Genomic DNA, 16,479 nt, shown 5'->3' with positions numbered 1-16,479 from the left:
TGTTTCTCTTTTTCTGTGCGTATTTGTTGAAGCTATGAATAAAGCAGGAGCTCTTATGAAAGGATCAATGGATGCTAACAAACATTCGTCATCTTTGAAGCAAAAAGGAGATAAAGAACAGCCTCATTTCTATTTAAACTGCATCTTGAAAAGAGGGAAAGAGGGGGAAAGAGAGGGAAACAGGAAGTTTTCTTTGCTCTTAAACAAAAGCTAATTGCACCAGTGGCAATCTACATTAAAATCCATAAGACAGCAAATGCCTTTTAGGTTCAACCATCAACAGTAAAGCAACAGGCAGGCAGAAAATATGCTGCAGACTAGCACTTACTGTAGGAGAGGAGCCACGAGGGTCCTGGAAAAGATATTCAGATACTGCAATGTGTTTATATCTTCAAAGATCAGAAATGTGCATGCCATGGTATTCCCATACTTTGGGCTTTGAAAAAAGGAGAGGATTATTGATACTTTTGAATATTGGCATTGGAGAGGACTCCTGAGAATACCATAGATAGCAAACAAACCAATGTATCATTGAACAAATCAACCCAGAGTTCTCACTTGAGGCATAAATGATCACACTCATATTATCTTGTTTTGGACACATTATGTGAAGACCTAGTTTTCTAGAAATGGTTCTAATACTGGGAAAGGTGAACAAGACAACCAGGAGCAACATGGATGGAGTCAGTTACAGTCATGATGGATGTATCACGGGAAGCCCTGAAATACCGGCTGTGGACAAATCACTGTGAAGAAAAATCTTCCCATGTGTTCGAACCAACTTGACAGCAGACATTCAATCAATCAACATATGTCAGAAAGATGCAGAGATGCGCCAAATCATGTGTCTTTTAAGCAATGGTAAAAAGATCCAGGTTTATATTTTTTAAAAATGGTTAAATATAAAATTCTTCAAAAGAGGAGGATTAGGTTTGCCTGATTTTAAATTGTATTTTGTAGCCTGCTGTTTGATTTTGGATGAAAAAGTAGCTGCTGTTAAAAGATAAAAGAATGTTAAAATTAGAAGAGCATAACCTGGCCTTTGGATGGCACAGGGTTTAACTAATAAGGTTAAGGTTAACATTGTTATTGAGCAAAATATATTATATACAGCTGGAACCGGGGCTTTTCTTACTTGGACTTATGGAAAACCAATTAGAAAAGACCTATGGAAGATTGGTTTTATATATAACTGCCTCAGAACTATTATATGGAAAATGCTGAAATGCCCATAATGGAAGATGATTAAATTTGCAAAAAATGGCAAGATTGATCTGTTTGATCAGGAACAAGGGAACAAATAATTTTATTACAGACTGGAAATCTCTTATGGATATTTTGCTAAAAAAAAGGGTGGGGAGAATGAATTGACAATTGACAATTTCTGGATTTTCTGATTAACAAGTTTGAATATGGGAAGAAGTGAATTATGATGTAATTTCAATAAAGGAAGAGAGGGGATAATTTGTCTGTAAATGCTGTAAAGAAAACCAGAAGTTACTTCTTTATATATCTTCTTTCCTTTCCTTTTCTTTTCTTTATATTATTTCATGTTTATCTTTTAACCCTGTGAAATATTTTTTTTAATAAAAATTATAAAAATACCATACATGTGTGGGAAAAGAATACTTATTGTACACTTTTTGATTCAAAGAAAGTGTATGATAAAGTAAATAGCTTGACTCATGGAATCCTTTGTGCAAATGCGGACTGGAAGTTTGGTTGCTCAATGCTGGAAGAGCGACACATGATAGAAGTAGCACATATGAGAATAGAATGCTTAGCAAATTGTTTAAATTGGCCAGTGAGTAAGAGATGTGTGCTTTTCCTCCATTGCTTAATGTAATTATAAATGCATATGGAATATTTGTGCTGACATTAGAAGTGGGTTAGTTTGAGAAAAGAACAAAATTATGATTCAGATATTTACCCACAGTAAGGGCTGTCAGGATTATCTCTTATTAAGACAAATGCATGTGACCATTCAAAGTCCTATTTCTTAATAGTATCGGCACCTAGTGTATGTTAGAAGAATTGGAGGATTCATTTTGACTCTTATATTCACATTTGCTTGTTGAGAGCCTAGAAGGACAATGAGCTACACAAATAAAGAAAAAAATTGAATCTTCAGAAAAAGTCATTAACCTTTGTCCAGATCTGCTGAGCTTGTGAAAATGTGTCAGTGGTTTGTGTTAGTTCTTTTCTCAGTTTTAGAATTAAGTAAATTTTAAAATGAAGTGCAAATTATACAAACACTATCATTGGGTGAAAAATCTATACATGCATAAATCAATAACTATGATTAAAAGCTGACTCTTTCCTGTACAGCTACAGAAAGCCCATTTTTGCATTTTTACAGTCAAATGTATCATTTTTCAGTGCAAGAGTCCATTTTTAATAGAAAAAAAATGTCCAGTTGTATTTAAAACAAAGAGGATCTGGGGATATAGAAGCTGAATCTATAACTTAATCTGGATTTGGAAATTGATATAATTTGGAATGACTGGTACAATGACCCACAAAAACACCTCCTACAGCAAAGCCATTTAGAAAACAGGTAGAGAAAGCAGAATTTATTTACTTGAATTCCTCTACAGATATTAACCATTCAAGTAGTTCATCACTGCAGAACAGTCTTTAGGCTAGTTTTTATCTTGCTTGATAGCTGTTGACACAAGAAACTATTCAAACACACCATCATCCTCCTGCACACCAAGGTGGCACACCTCATGAGGGATTAATCATGCAGCACATTGCTGTTTTTTTCTTGAATAGCTGAATTAGACAACGGCTGCTGTTATTTTACAGAAGTCTGAGGCTGCGACAGAAATGTCTTTGCTCCAGATATCAGAAATAAAACATACATTACAGAGGTCAGTGCATCACTTCACCATATAGACACTGAAATTAAAATCCAAATAGCTCTGTAATATCCACTTGGATGATTTTGAGGCTGCCAGATTCCAAAAAGATTCTATGCTACTTATAAACTTTAAACATAGCATAATATAGCATAACATAAAACATAATGTATTACCTCAAGGGAAGTGCTGTTTTAGAAGACAGGCATCATGACACAGAAGGCACCCTTCCTCAATCCATAAGCTGACCATATTTAATTGAAGGGACACAGAACACACCCATTCTGCCCAATACCAATAGCAATAGCACTTAGACTTATATACTGCTTCATATTGCCTCCAACAATCTGGACCCTCATTTTACCAACCTTGAAAGGACGGAAGGCTAAGTCAACCTTGAGCCTGTCAGGATCAAACTGCTGGCAGTCGGCAGAATTAGCCTGCAATACTGCATTCTAACCACTGCGCCACCACAGCTCTCATATTAGACAGAAACTATTAGGGATGGATGCTACCTCAAGTAATCGGATCCTATGCCCTGCAGGTCTTTGTAGGTAATGACCAGAGAATCTTTAATTGTACCCAAAAGCTGACTAGTAATCAAGGAAGTTTGGAAAGCAAAGATAACATGTACCTGCTGGCTTTGCCTTCCCCAGAGGACCTTCACTACTTTCTTCCTCCTGCTGCTGCTGAGGCATGTCCAGCTTTAACCTAGTTATTAAATGAGGATTACCTGTACTGACAGTACCACACTCTTACCCCAGCAGTTTTGTGTAAATGTTAAAGAGGAGGGATGACAATGTCCAGCTGTTGTTACAAATGAGGTACTATGGGAACAATCGCTACTCTCCTATTAACATTGATAGGAACCTATTGCTGAAGAAGGAGACAAACCTCCTCAACACAGTGCCCCCCAAAATGCCTAATTCCTGCAGCTGATCCACAGGGATACCATGGTCAATGGTATTAAAAGATCAGAGAACATAAGGATGGACTATTGCTATCTAGGCTTTTTCAGAGATTATTTCCAAGCATAACCAGTACTATCTCAATATTGTACCCTGGCCTGAAACCCAACTGGAATAGTTCCAGAACATTTATTTCTTCCAAGTCCTTCTGTAACTATTGTTTGACCATCTTCTCAACGATCTTCCCCATAAAGGAAAGATTGGAAACTATATGATCCAGCAAAGGCTACCAGAAAAGGTGGTGCACCACTGCATCTTTCAGGGCCAGAAGGATCATCCTACCCCTTAAAGGTTCTCAGGTCACCTTGAGAACCTGTGGTGACTGGTTCTAAGATACCAGAGGCCAAACCCACAATTCAGATATTCTTGTCCAGTCTCAAGAGTTACAAACTCAGTCCACATAATATCACAAGGCTGTCTCAAGCATCTCATTTGGCATTTCTGCCTAGGCAGAGTCCAACTCCGAGAGGATCCGAGCAATTTTATGTGTCAGACAGCATGAATACCCACTGTGGTTTGGATATTCCTGTACACATACACCCCGCCCACAGAAAACAGTGGCTCACCCTTAACATGGCAGTCAGGCAGTTATAGACAGATGCTGTAAGACAGGAGAAATTATGATGATTTGCTGCCCTTATTGTTACAAGATAGGGCCCAGTACGGCTCTTACTCATGTTGGGTCCAGATTGTACTTTATCTTCCTGCAAGGAAACTCCAGTCATCTCTTCTGATGCATTATTTCCCAGAGCTCTTCAAAGAACCAAGGTGAAAAGAACTTAGGAAAAATAGGTGCAAAGGCAGAGGTGCATAGAACCAATCTAGTATGAGATTTTAGTTGCTTTCCTATTCTAGTGTTCAACCAAGGCCTTGGCTGAGATCCCCAGGTAAAGCCCCATCTCTCTCTAGAACCTAGCAGAGTGCATAAGTCACTTGGGATGGGCTCCTCAAACAGGGATGAGTGGCATCATTGAGCTACAGGGCAACTAAAGAATGAACTGTCTGTTCAGTGATAATAAGTGAGTTAGAAAAAAATGCACTTCCTATGGCATATTAAGCAAAGGGTGGGACAAGAGGTCTACCAGCTTACTCATTTTAAAGAACTAGATAATATATATCAACCAAATGAATTCACCAAAAATGCATATAATTTCTGATCGCAGATGGCAGCAACTGTCCAACCTGGATTAATTTTTAAAAAGTTAAGCTGAAGCAGACCCAGCTAGTCCTTAAATGGGAGACTATTAGGAAACTGCAGGTCAATAAAACTGGTGTATAAGTGAAACAAGCAGATGATAAAACACTTCTATATTATAATAAAATGAAAGCTGCATGGATGTATCATCAAGAATCAAGCTTCACTTGAAGGAGTCTTTATTTTTTACAGTAGGGCTGATACACTTAACTCTGAATCTAAGAATTGTCTTAGATTGACTTTTAACATTGGTTCCTCTGAATGCCTGGAAAAGGTGCAAGAACAGTAGTGGTAATTAAATGAATAAATTAATTTAATTGAGTCAATTAATTAAATCCCACCCACTAGGGAAGTAAACATATTGCAAAGCTTTATGAAGGTATTAGACTGCAGTGCCTTATATATTTACATGGGGAATAAGTAAATAGGTCTTGCTTCTGAATAAACATGGATAACACTTAAATGATAGTCAAGGGTACAGATTTGATTTAGGTATTTAATAGAATCATTGAAGCATAAGAGTTAGGAGAGGTCATTTAGGCCACCAGGTGCAGCCCCTGCTTGATGAAGGAATCTAAATCAAAGTATTTCCAACAGAGGTCTTGCTAATTTCTGCTTTGCTTAAACATATTCCAAGCAAAGAACACCACTAGCTCACTTCAAAATTAAGAAGGGGTGGATTTTTTTTGCCCTTTTCACATGAAATTGGAATGTCATTTCCTATAACTTGAACCCATTCTGCAGTGATGAAAAACTAGTTTGATCCTCTTCTGAATGACATATTTTTCACATATGTGAAAAGTGCGATCATATTTCTATTAGTCTTCTTTTCTTAGGGCTAAACATTTCTAGTTCTTTCAATCTTTATAGAACTTAAGTTTCAACACTAAAAGTGCATTTCTTTCTTTTTTAAATAAACTACATCATATGATTGGCTCATATTTGGTTTGCAATTGACTACTATTTCAAGATCTTTTTCACAAATAAAATTGAAAAACTAGAGATCATACATTTTATAATTCTAAGTTTAATTTCTGTTTCTTATTAAAGAACTTTGCGGTTGTCTCTGTTACATTTTATTTTCAATCTTTTTACCTGATCAATTTAGACTATCTTCTAGGGTATTAACTGTTAAGTTAATATCCTAGAAAATAGGGTATTAACTATCAGTTAAATGCTTCCTACTTTCTTCATCTAATTTAATAAATAATTGATTCAGTAATTTAGTAATTAAAATGTTGAAAACATCATTCCAGATGGTTGAGAAACCATTGGTAAATACCTATTGGTAAGTTTTCAAGCCATCTAATTATTCATCTACTTATCATATCATCCACCCAACACCTAACTAGTTTGCTAATGTAATGAATTACTTTAAAAAAGTTTTTGCTGACATCAAGATATACTGTGTATTATATTTATAACTTTCTTCTGATTAACCAATCTTCTTCCTCCCCATGAGATATGTTAATTTGGAAAGACTTGTTCTTAACAAATCTGTGCTATCTAGAAATTGTTAACAATATATTGTATTATATTAATTATGTTATGTTATGTTATGTTATGTTATGTTATGTTATGTTATGTTATGTTATGTTATGTTATGTTATGTTATGTTATGTTATGTTATGTTATGTTATGTTATGTTATGTTATGTTATGTTATGTTATGTTATACTACATTACATTATAACAATACTTTATAATATTCATTATGTACTTCATGGTTTATTAGTGGATTTATTTGAAAAAGCAATATAAAAAAATAAAATAGATTTCCATCTTGACCATTTTCATGTACAATAGAGACACCAGGATGGATAAGTTGTAAAGAGATTCTTGTAATGGGTGGGACAAGGATATGGAGTGAACAAGGCCAATTCATGTATATGGATAAAATCATGGGAAGACTGAATGGCTTCTTTACTTTTAAAAATATGTTGAACCTATTTTTAGGCATATTTCTGGATTATTTCCCATTTTCAAATACTAGAAAATCATACTGGTTTGTCTCTGCCAATTGTAGCTGGAAAGACAACTGGGATCACTATAAAAACATTTCCAGGGCTTTGTGGTAGAACTGGAATAAGTGCTGGGTAAAGGGGAAGGATAAGTAATCTAATACCATTCAATTGTTTCACACCAGGAGTGCCCAACCTTTTTGCTTACTTGGGCATCATTGAGTGAAGAGGAATTGTCTTGGGCATAGATAATATAGTTAAAGTTAGAAATCACACAATAATGTTAAAAGGTTAAGATCTTGTGGGCTGCATTACTAACTGTCCAGGACCGCATATGGGCCATGGGCCACAGATTGGACACACGTGTTTTACACTGATGGCTATAATAGATGGGGCTTTATGGGAGGTGTCATCCAAAATATTTAGAAGGCTTCAAATTGCATATTGTTGGCTAGAGGGCAAAGAAGCTTCCATAGATAAACAGAAGCTTTGATAGTACACTTCCAAAACACAACTAATAATAAAAAGAGTCAACATTTAATCTAAAACCAGAACGATATGGAAAAAAAATCCCAATAATAATATCACATTTTAAGAAATTCCTCCAGGATAGCTCTGTCTTAATTTGATTCCAGAAGGCGATCACTGTCAGGGCAAGTCTAACTTCCATAGCATCTTCTATAATATAGGAGCCATAATACAGAGGGGGAGGGGTTATGGGTTCTTACGTTGTGGAATTTTAATTTTGTAACTTATCCAGAATTACCTATATGAAAACAAAAAGTAATAGAGAAACACGTTTTCTTGTGGGAGATCTTGGTGGTCTCTGAGTTGGGTTGTTTGCTTGCAGACATTTTATTATCTGACTAGTTAACATCTAGTGAAGAGAGGGGGAGTTTACTCCCCAAACAACCCAACTCAGAGAACACCAAGGAGTGCACAGTTTGGCCCTGAGCTACATTTATTCTCTACTATTGGAGATATATTTTCCTGATCTCAGCCCCCCCGGCTGCATGGAACTGAGAAAACATGGATATTTTTCCCAAGGATATTTATACTGAACTGGTTGGCTTCTATTGGAAGGGATAGCCCTGACAGAATTGCAGCACCAAAGATGCTGGATTAAGATTTGGATGAAATGCCTTGCAGTCATAAACATTATTAGGTATAATATTAGGCAGTCAATATTATAATAGCTATAAAGTGAGGCTGGGAAGAGCTAAGTATAAAACTCCTTGGGAAAAAAAATGAGTTAAATAAACTGCTACCATATCTCAGTTTTAAGAAATAAATGGTTCTGTGCATTTACCACTTTTTATAATTAACTAGACATGGTTCCTGGCTTTGTATAACTTCTTTGCAATGCTTTCTCCCCAGTGACCAACTGGTATGATTGCCTGTCGGCTTTCATTACTGAAAGAAAGATGTGTAAGAGACTTCCTTTCTACCAGCTTGCACAGATGAGGAATAGCTCAGCTTGCTGTTCAGACTGGATTTTTTATGCGGATCAATTTAACTGTATAGCATTTTAGTCACAGGGCAAGCAAAGAGAAAAAAGAAACTGCTAACTTAATGGGAAGAAGTAGAGGTAGAACTTAACAGGAAAGTGCTTCCTAAACATAGATGAATCAGTTCTTGATTTTGGGTCAGATCCACCTCTTGGATTTCAGCTAATGGCCTCTCTGGATAATATCCTACATTCAGCTTCTGACTCATTTGTTGTGTTTCCTACAACTTCATACATTCATAGAAATACCTGGTGTTCAGGTCAGAAATCTATGCTCTGCGTTTGCCAGGGCACACAGGCTAAACAACTAAAATGCCTGCAGTTGTCCACAAACTATTTTAAAATAAGAGCTTGCTTCTTTAGCCTAACAATGAGTTAAATGACTCACCTGCTGCCATTGTCTGCATTTTGCAGACTGCTGGCTAATTCATTCCTTCACTTGAGGCAGTCAAGTGTAATTTTAAATGTTGGTATTGCTGCATTGTCCTTCTTTAAGGCAAAAAGTAGTAGAGTAATGCTGAGGTGATATCAACATAAAGGAAGTAGCTGATAGTGGTGGGATGGGTAAATGGAGAAATGAAAGGACTCTGTTTCCATTGTGTTAATAACAGTCAAATCATTTGCTGGGGGTGGAAAGATTGGTTTACTAATTGTGTTTTTCATCTCATTCAGAGAAGTCATATCACTTTGACTCTGATGTTGAAAGAAGAGTTATTATGCCTTTCTTTACCAAGGTTAAGAAGGATGGCCCTCTAGCTTTCTCTCTGAGCAAAAGGATTCAAATACAGCTCAGCCTTTGAATTAGTTTTATTAATGAAAATGGAACAGTTTTGATAAATAATGTTTATGTGCATAAGGAAATTGCATATGTGCATCAGATAGAGGTGTGGGGAGAAGGTGGGTGAATTTGAAAAATGTTTTTATTCGTGTTAAGTAATTTCCTGTATATTACTACTGTGTGCACAAAGTCAAAACAATTGTCTTTCCTTACCTTATAATTCACAGCTGCTTCAAACGTCATCACAAGAATTGTTTTCTATCTGTCTTTCTCTCTTTCTGTCCCATCTTTGTGTTCTATCTGTATTCTGTCCATCTATTCTATCTTCTACTAATGAAATGGACTTTCATTCATTCATTATTTGGCTTCCTATTACTAATGCCGATAAAAAGGCAGGCATGTTTTTGTTTATTTCAAATTATATTTGGAACATATGTTCAGGAACAGAACAATGTGTCATATAATTTTATGACTTCCATCTGAAAAAGCACACAAAAATGAAACATAAAATAATGAGATATCCTTGTTTCATTAGTTTTAGTCATAGAAGTAATGAGAATTCAGGGAAATGGGAAATCCATTCCTTTCCATTAATTTGTCATTGATTTTTTCATTTGCTTCAATGGGGGCCCAGTAAATATAGCATATATATCCAGAAAAGTTACAGGGATAGTAGAAGGCTAAGAATTTGGCCTGCATCAGTATGTCTTTTAAAAATGCCTTTAGATCAGTGGTTCTCAACCTTCCTAATGCCGCGACCCTTTAATACAGTTCCTCATGTTGTGGTGACCCCCAACCATAAAATTATTTTCGTTGCTACTTCATAACTGTAATTTTGCTACTGTTATGAATAGTAATGTAAATATCTGATATGCAGGGTGTATTTTCATTGTTACGAATTGAACACAATTAAAGCATAGTGATTAATCACAAAAAATATATAGCAATGCTCGCTGGAGAAGCTTACTCTTCCTTGCTCAAAAATGTTGGGAGGGAGGGAAGGGGAAGGAAGGAAGAAAGGAAGATTGAAGGGGAAAGGAAGGAGATGGAGAAGGAAGGAGATTGAAGGGGAAAGGAAGGAAGGAGAGAGAGATTGAAGGAGAAGGGATGGAGATGGAAGGAAGGAAGGAAGATTGGAGGGGAAAGGAAGGAGATGGAGAAGGAAGGAGATTGAAGGGGAAAGGAAGGAAGGAAGGGAGGANGGAGGGAGGGAGGGAGGAAGGAAGGAAGGAGAGGGAGATTGAAGGGGAAGGGATGGAGTTGGAGATGGAAGGAAGGAAGGAAGATTGAAGGGGAAAGGAAGGAGATTGAGAAGGAAGGAGATTGAAGGGGGGAGGCGCTGCCAAGGATGCACAAGCAGCTCCGCACAATTGCCCGGGGAGGGGAGAGGCTCTGGTGGAGAGCCTGGTGGAGAGCCAAGCAGTGGCACATCTGGGGCCTCGGAAGCTGCACGGAGGATCTGCGCGCTTCAGAGCCGCCGGCCGCCCTCTCACACCCGCCAACCTGAAGCCCCCCATCCTCATCCCGGCACCTCTTGCCCTCTCTCAGCCACCCCCCCGGGACCTGCCCGCCCCTCCAGCCTCCTGAGCACCATCGCAGCGGCAGGATCGTGGGAGCCCCTTTCCATGCTGTGCAGCCCATCACACGCGATGGGCACAGCCGGCGCACCAGCTCCCACTCGGAAGGTGATGCTTCTCCCCTCCTGTCCCGGCCGGCTGGCCTCCAATGCACATGCGGGCATCGCTGCCGTCTCACCCTCTTCTCCGCCCCTGGCCGCTTTCAAGGCCCAGAGCCCGGCGAGCCGGGAAGGAGTCGCTCCTGCCCGGCAGCCCCACGTCCGTGCCAGGTGCCAGAGGGCTGAGGCAGCCTCAAACGGTGAGGGAGGTGGGCCGGGCGGCGTGGGGGAGGCTCCTGCGCAGCGCAGAGTGCGGCCGGGGACAGAGCGCGGCCAGGCAACCAGGAGGTGTGGAAACTGGCTTGGCGCCGCAGCTCAGGTCAGCCAGCAGTGATGGCAGCGGCGGAGCAGCCCAGCGGCAGCGCCAGCAGCGGCCCAGATCTGGCTCGGCTCGGCCCAGCCGCCCACGCCGCTGAGCCAGCCCAGGGCGGCGTCAGGGGTGCATGTGATGGCGCTGCGGTGGCAGGAGCAGGCGCTGTCAGAGGAGAAGGGCGACCTGGAGGTGGAAGAGCCGGCAGAGGGGGAGGAGGAGGAGGAGGGCGTCGGCGTCTCGGTTCCTAAGACCATCGGAAATATGTGTTTTACGATGGTCTTAGGCGACCCCTGTGAACGCATCGTTCGACCCCCAAAAGGGTCACGACCCACAGGTTGAGAACCACTGCTTTAGATTAATTATCCTTTTCCTGAACAGAAATTCAGAAGATATGAATCTTTATAAGGGTGTCATGCAACTACCACATTGAAGTTGCAAGCCAAGTCTCTCATTGATTTAAATGGAAACAATCATGAATGGGGATATTAAAAAAGGGACTGATTTGGGAAACTGATCCTTACCTCCAATAGCATCAAATGAATTCTGAAAGAAATACTGTAGAATAATAAAAGAAATGAATGGAGTAACTCATAGCCTTATGAGTTGGGTGTTTTGACTTGTATCAATTAAGTGTTTTAAGCTGGAAATTGGCATATTTTGCCTCCTTGAGGAGAAGAATTCCCAAGTAAGTCATAATAATGCCAGCTTCATTGGATGAAGATGATTTACAGACTACTCTTAAGTTCTGCCACGACTTTAGAGCCCCTTTTGGCTATTGCTAGTGCCCAAGGTTGTAGTGAGTAGAGCAAGGTGAAGCAATACAGTTCTTTGTTCTTGGAAATGAAAAGGCTGTGCTGCTTTGTGAACTAATTTTGAAAGACATTTCACTCAAGACTTCAAAACAAGCACTCTCTTCAAGATGGAGAATACTTGAGAGGTCATCTGGCCCAACCTCTGCTTATGATCTACACAAATATTACAGGCAGATGGTCATCCAGCCTCCATCTGAAGATTTCCATTGAAAAGGAACATCCATCAGGCTGCTGATTCCACTTGCTGACAGCTCATACAGTTAATTTCTCCTGCACTCTAGCCTGCCTGGATTTTGTTTCAGCTCTTTGATTTATTCCTGTACCAGTAAGAAAAGACCATTCAGTCTTCTGCAGGATAACCCTTTAGATATCTGAATTCTGAGTCCTAAGATCCTAGGACTTGGTTTCTGGTTCACTCATCATCTTGGTAGCCTTCCATTGAATGCACTTCAGTTTGCAAATATCCTTTTTAGATTCCTCAGTACTCCAAAAATGGACACATTGCAAATAAGGCCTGACCACAGAAGAGTTAAGGTGGAACAATGATGTCATGCCATTGGCTCTATGCTCCTGTTCACAATATTGTTCACAATTTTTGAAAAATGTGCCCCTGTAAAGACCTCCTTATGCTACATCATTATTTAAATTCACCAAGTCCACAGTAGACAACTGGTCAGAAAACATGTTTTAAATCACATATTCTTTTCATTTCTGTTAATTAAAAAAAATAAGTTTCTAACAATAGATAATTTCTGGTCACATTTCTTAACACTTTTCCAGGAATGATAATATACCAGCTAAGAAACTGAGAATGTCCTTTGTGACTTTTTGAAGGAAAACAAAAAAGCACTTCAGGTCACAGATGTTCTTAATTGAGATTGATAGGACACTTGACAGCTACCAAAACTGCAATTCCAGGCTGCCTGCAAGTATTAGCCAGTGTGAACCAGAACATATTTAGTTCATATTTTCAATTCTAGATGATAAAAATCTGTTCTCTGAGATAGGTAATAAAATGAAGAATGCCTCTGAGTCTGTCATTCCTTAAACAAGCAATATCTATAAGCTTAAACTGATTTATAGAAGGTTTTATTGTTCCAAGATCATTTGGAAGAAACTATTCTCAAAAAAACAAAATGGAAGAACACCCACAGAATGGATATGCTGATAAAAGATAAATGCAGAGTGGAGGAACTTGGTCTTTGAAGGTAAGAACTTGAAAATTACTGGAACAATGTGACAGATAGCATGGTGATTTGAACAGTGGACTAGAACTGGAGATTTCTAGTTTCCAATCCCCTTTTGGTTATGAATTTCACATTGTGATGATTGGCTATTTTTGCCTCTCACCCTAACCTAATTCATGTTGTGAAAATAAAGAGAGAGAAAAACCATAAAACAGCCAAGAGACTCTAGCAGAATATATAGTAAATAGATTGAATAAATTTTAAATAGAAATGAACTGACAAAAAGACTGAATATGGATAACTGAAATAAATAACAAATTCGCCCATATTGGTTTGACGTATTGGTATCTGGGTCTCACCGTGCTTTGTTCTGAGTGAGAGCATAAAGTAAGGAGAGGCTATGAGTTCTGGAACACAGCCTGCTTAAAATGGAAGATTTTTTAAATAATGTTTGTGAAAAATGGTTTCCAGAAAATGGTAGGTAATTTTCCCCATCAAAACAGCAACAACAAATGAAATGCACAGAGGTATGCTAGGCAGTTTAAATAGCTTTTTTTAAAAAAATGGAGCAAAAAGGCACCACATTTTATTTTAGGAATAAGTAAATATGGAAAACATGGAGATGAAATTTTAATGCAAAGCCACTAAAGATATCTGAAAGTCAAATCAATAAATAGCTAAAATGAATGTTTAGCTATTTCAGTTATACATCTCTATCCCAATAACTGAAATGATTACAAGTATCAATTTGATTTCATGGGCCATTCAAGAGAAGGCAGTGTCTGTTAAATACAGATGAACATTATGGGCATTTGTGTATATCAGTTGTATAATTGTCCATTTGTGGAAGTAGAGTCTAAACCAAAACAAAGTATATGTAATATTTGAGATAGTACTGTTATACACAGAGCTTAATAATAGATCTGAACAAACATTATTTGAACTGAAGATTTTATTCAAACTAAAATAAATGAAAAGGAGGAAGAAATTCTTTGAAACCCAGAAAAATGTTTTGGAAGCATGTTCAGTATTATAAGTGGAAAAGTTAAAATCTTGAATGTGGACATAATATAGAAAAAAAAAATCAAAATTATGGTTACTTGGTTAAAATGCTCTTGTGTCAGCTATTACATATCTCATGTTAAACCACTACGAGAATAATTGGTCAGCTTAAGGGGATAGATATCATATCAATCATGATGAGTAACTACTACTATGTCTACTCCAGCCATGCAAATTCTTGTTTTGTACACTAGTAGAAAACTCATTTCCTGGCAATGACATAAAATATGATTCTTATTCTTCATTAGTTTTAATAAAAAATCTTCCTACAGAAGAGAATTGTCAACCAAAACAACCAAGCTCAGAGAGCACCAAGAATTCCATGGTTACCAACTATCATAAGGACTGTAAAATCTTTGGAGTTTGCAGAAATGTCCATCTCCAATTTTTTTCCTATATGTCCCCCTCCTCCCCAAAAGAAGCCCAACATAATCAATATGGAAGCAACACAATTTACCTCAGTAAAAAAACAAAACCCAAAGCAGAACCCTTATAGACACATTATTATTATTATTATTATTTTCATTTTAAATGTTACAGAGGAGGGGGATAAAACAGAATAGACCATTCAAGAAGAGGACATATTGTATTTAATGGAATGATTATAATATTTATATGTAATCCCCGTTTTTCTCACTGAATAACTAAAGTGAAGACAAATGGAAGAGCTATCGGATGAGTGTTTTGCATGTCAAGGACCCAAAAGGCTGTATAAGATGCACTTAGAATCTGTTCCAGGCTGTAAACTAGTTAGAAGTGAGATCCGGCTGCTAGATTGGTGTATGCTCAAAACTGGAGGAATAAAGGAATCCCAACAGAAGAAGAGATTTTATATAAACTTTTATCGTGTGCTGAAATGGATAGGCTCATAATGGAAATGAAGGATAAGACAGAATTAGATTACTTTGAAATCTGGGACAAATTTTATTACTGGTATGAATCTAGGAGAACTGCTCGGGTTCTAAGTTAGTGTTAAGATAGAAATATATATAACTGTATATGTAACTGTATTGTATAGAAGAATATGTCTATATAGAGATTAAGAATTATATGTATTAAGAGGAACAAATTGTTAGGAATATTTATTCTGGAATGTCACGTTATATCCATCTTGGTTTTAACTGTATTATAAATAAAAAACTTTTAAAAAAAGAAGTGAGATCCAGTTCTGGAACACTGAAGCACTTTGATTTGATTTTGAAGAGGCAAGATTATTCTTACAGATAGCAAAAACAGTAAGGCTCAAAGAAAAGGTCTTAGCTAAGGTCACAAACAATGTAAATTTATTATGATTTCTAAGCTGCCTGAATAAAGCCCTCTCACTGAAAGTTTACCTTCAATTCATTTCACCCAAAATGTGTTCTCCTTACCCTGTACACATACTGTATACAAAGTACTCCTTACTCTGTATTGTGGACCAGTTATATACAGTAGACTCAGATGTTGGTTCTAGCTTAGTGCAATAGGGTAAAAAGAATTTTGAATAGTAAATGGGCTACACTCAACAGCTATTCAATGTGCCAACAACTGCCAATCTCCTTCTAATCTTCTTTCCTTAGCTGCTGTTCTAACTATCAGTTTTCCAGCAATCAAAATAGAACTCCTTCCTCTTCCTCTTCCTCTTCCTTGTCCTTTTCCTCTTCCTCTTCTTCCTCTGCACATTGCAGATGTACTGAAGATGAAGAAGAAAATATATTGTGATGTGGGTGGCCTATATGTTTGATTAAATATATAAATCCTGCGATCTTCTTCAGGTTGGCTAAACTAGATAATTTAGAATGCTGCATTGTTTAAATTAATCAGCTGCCAGTATCAACTGATTGCAGTTTTTCCTTGAATTTGAGCATTTCATATATATCCAAGCCTATTTTATAATTTAGAATAAATTGGAGCAGGTGAGCACAACTGACTGCAATGAATTATTTTAGAGAACTGGTACGGACTAGCAGAGAACAATTGAAGTATTGTCTTCCTTTGTTGTACATGAGGATTTTTGAAATGTATCCAGATATCTTTAAAAGAAAAATGAACTACATTCACTTATTTACAGGTTGTCCTATACACGTTTACAACTGATACATATTTATTTACCATCTTAGTGCTCTCTCTCTCTCTCTCTCTCTCTCTCTCTCTCTCTCTCTCTCTCTCTCTCTCTCTCTCT

Source organism: Protobothrops mucrosquamatus, unplaced genomic scaffold, assembly GCF_001527695.2.
Source record: "Protobothrops mucrosquamatus isolate PMUCROS unplaced genomic scaffold, P.Mucros_1.0 scaffold686, whole genome shotgun sequence".
NCBI classification, from domain to species: Eukaryota; Metazoa; Chordata; class Lepidosauria; order Squamata; family Viperidae; genus Protobothrops; species Protobothrops mucrosquamatus.
Note: the sequence above shows the minus strand (reverse complement) of the source record.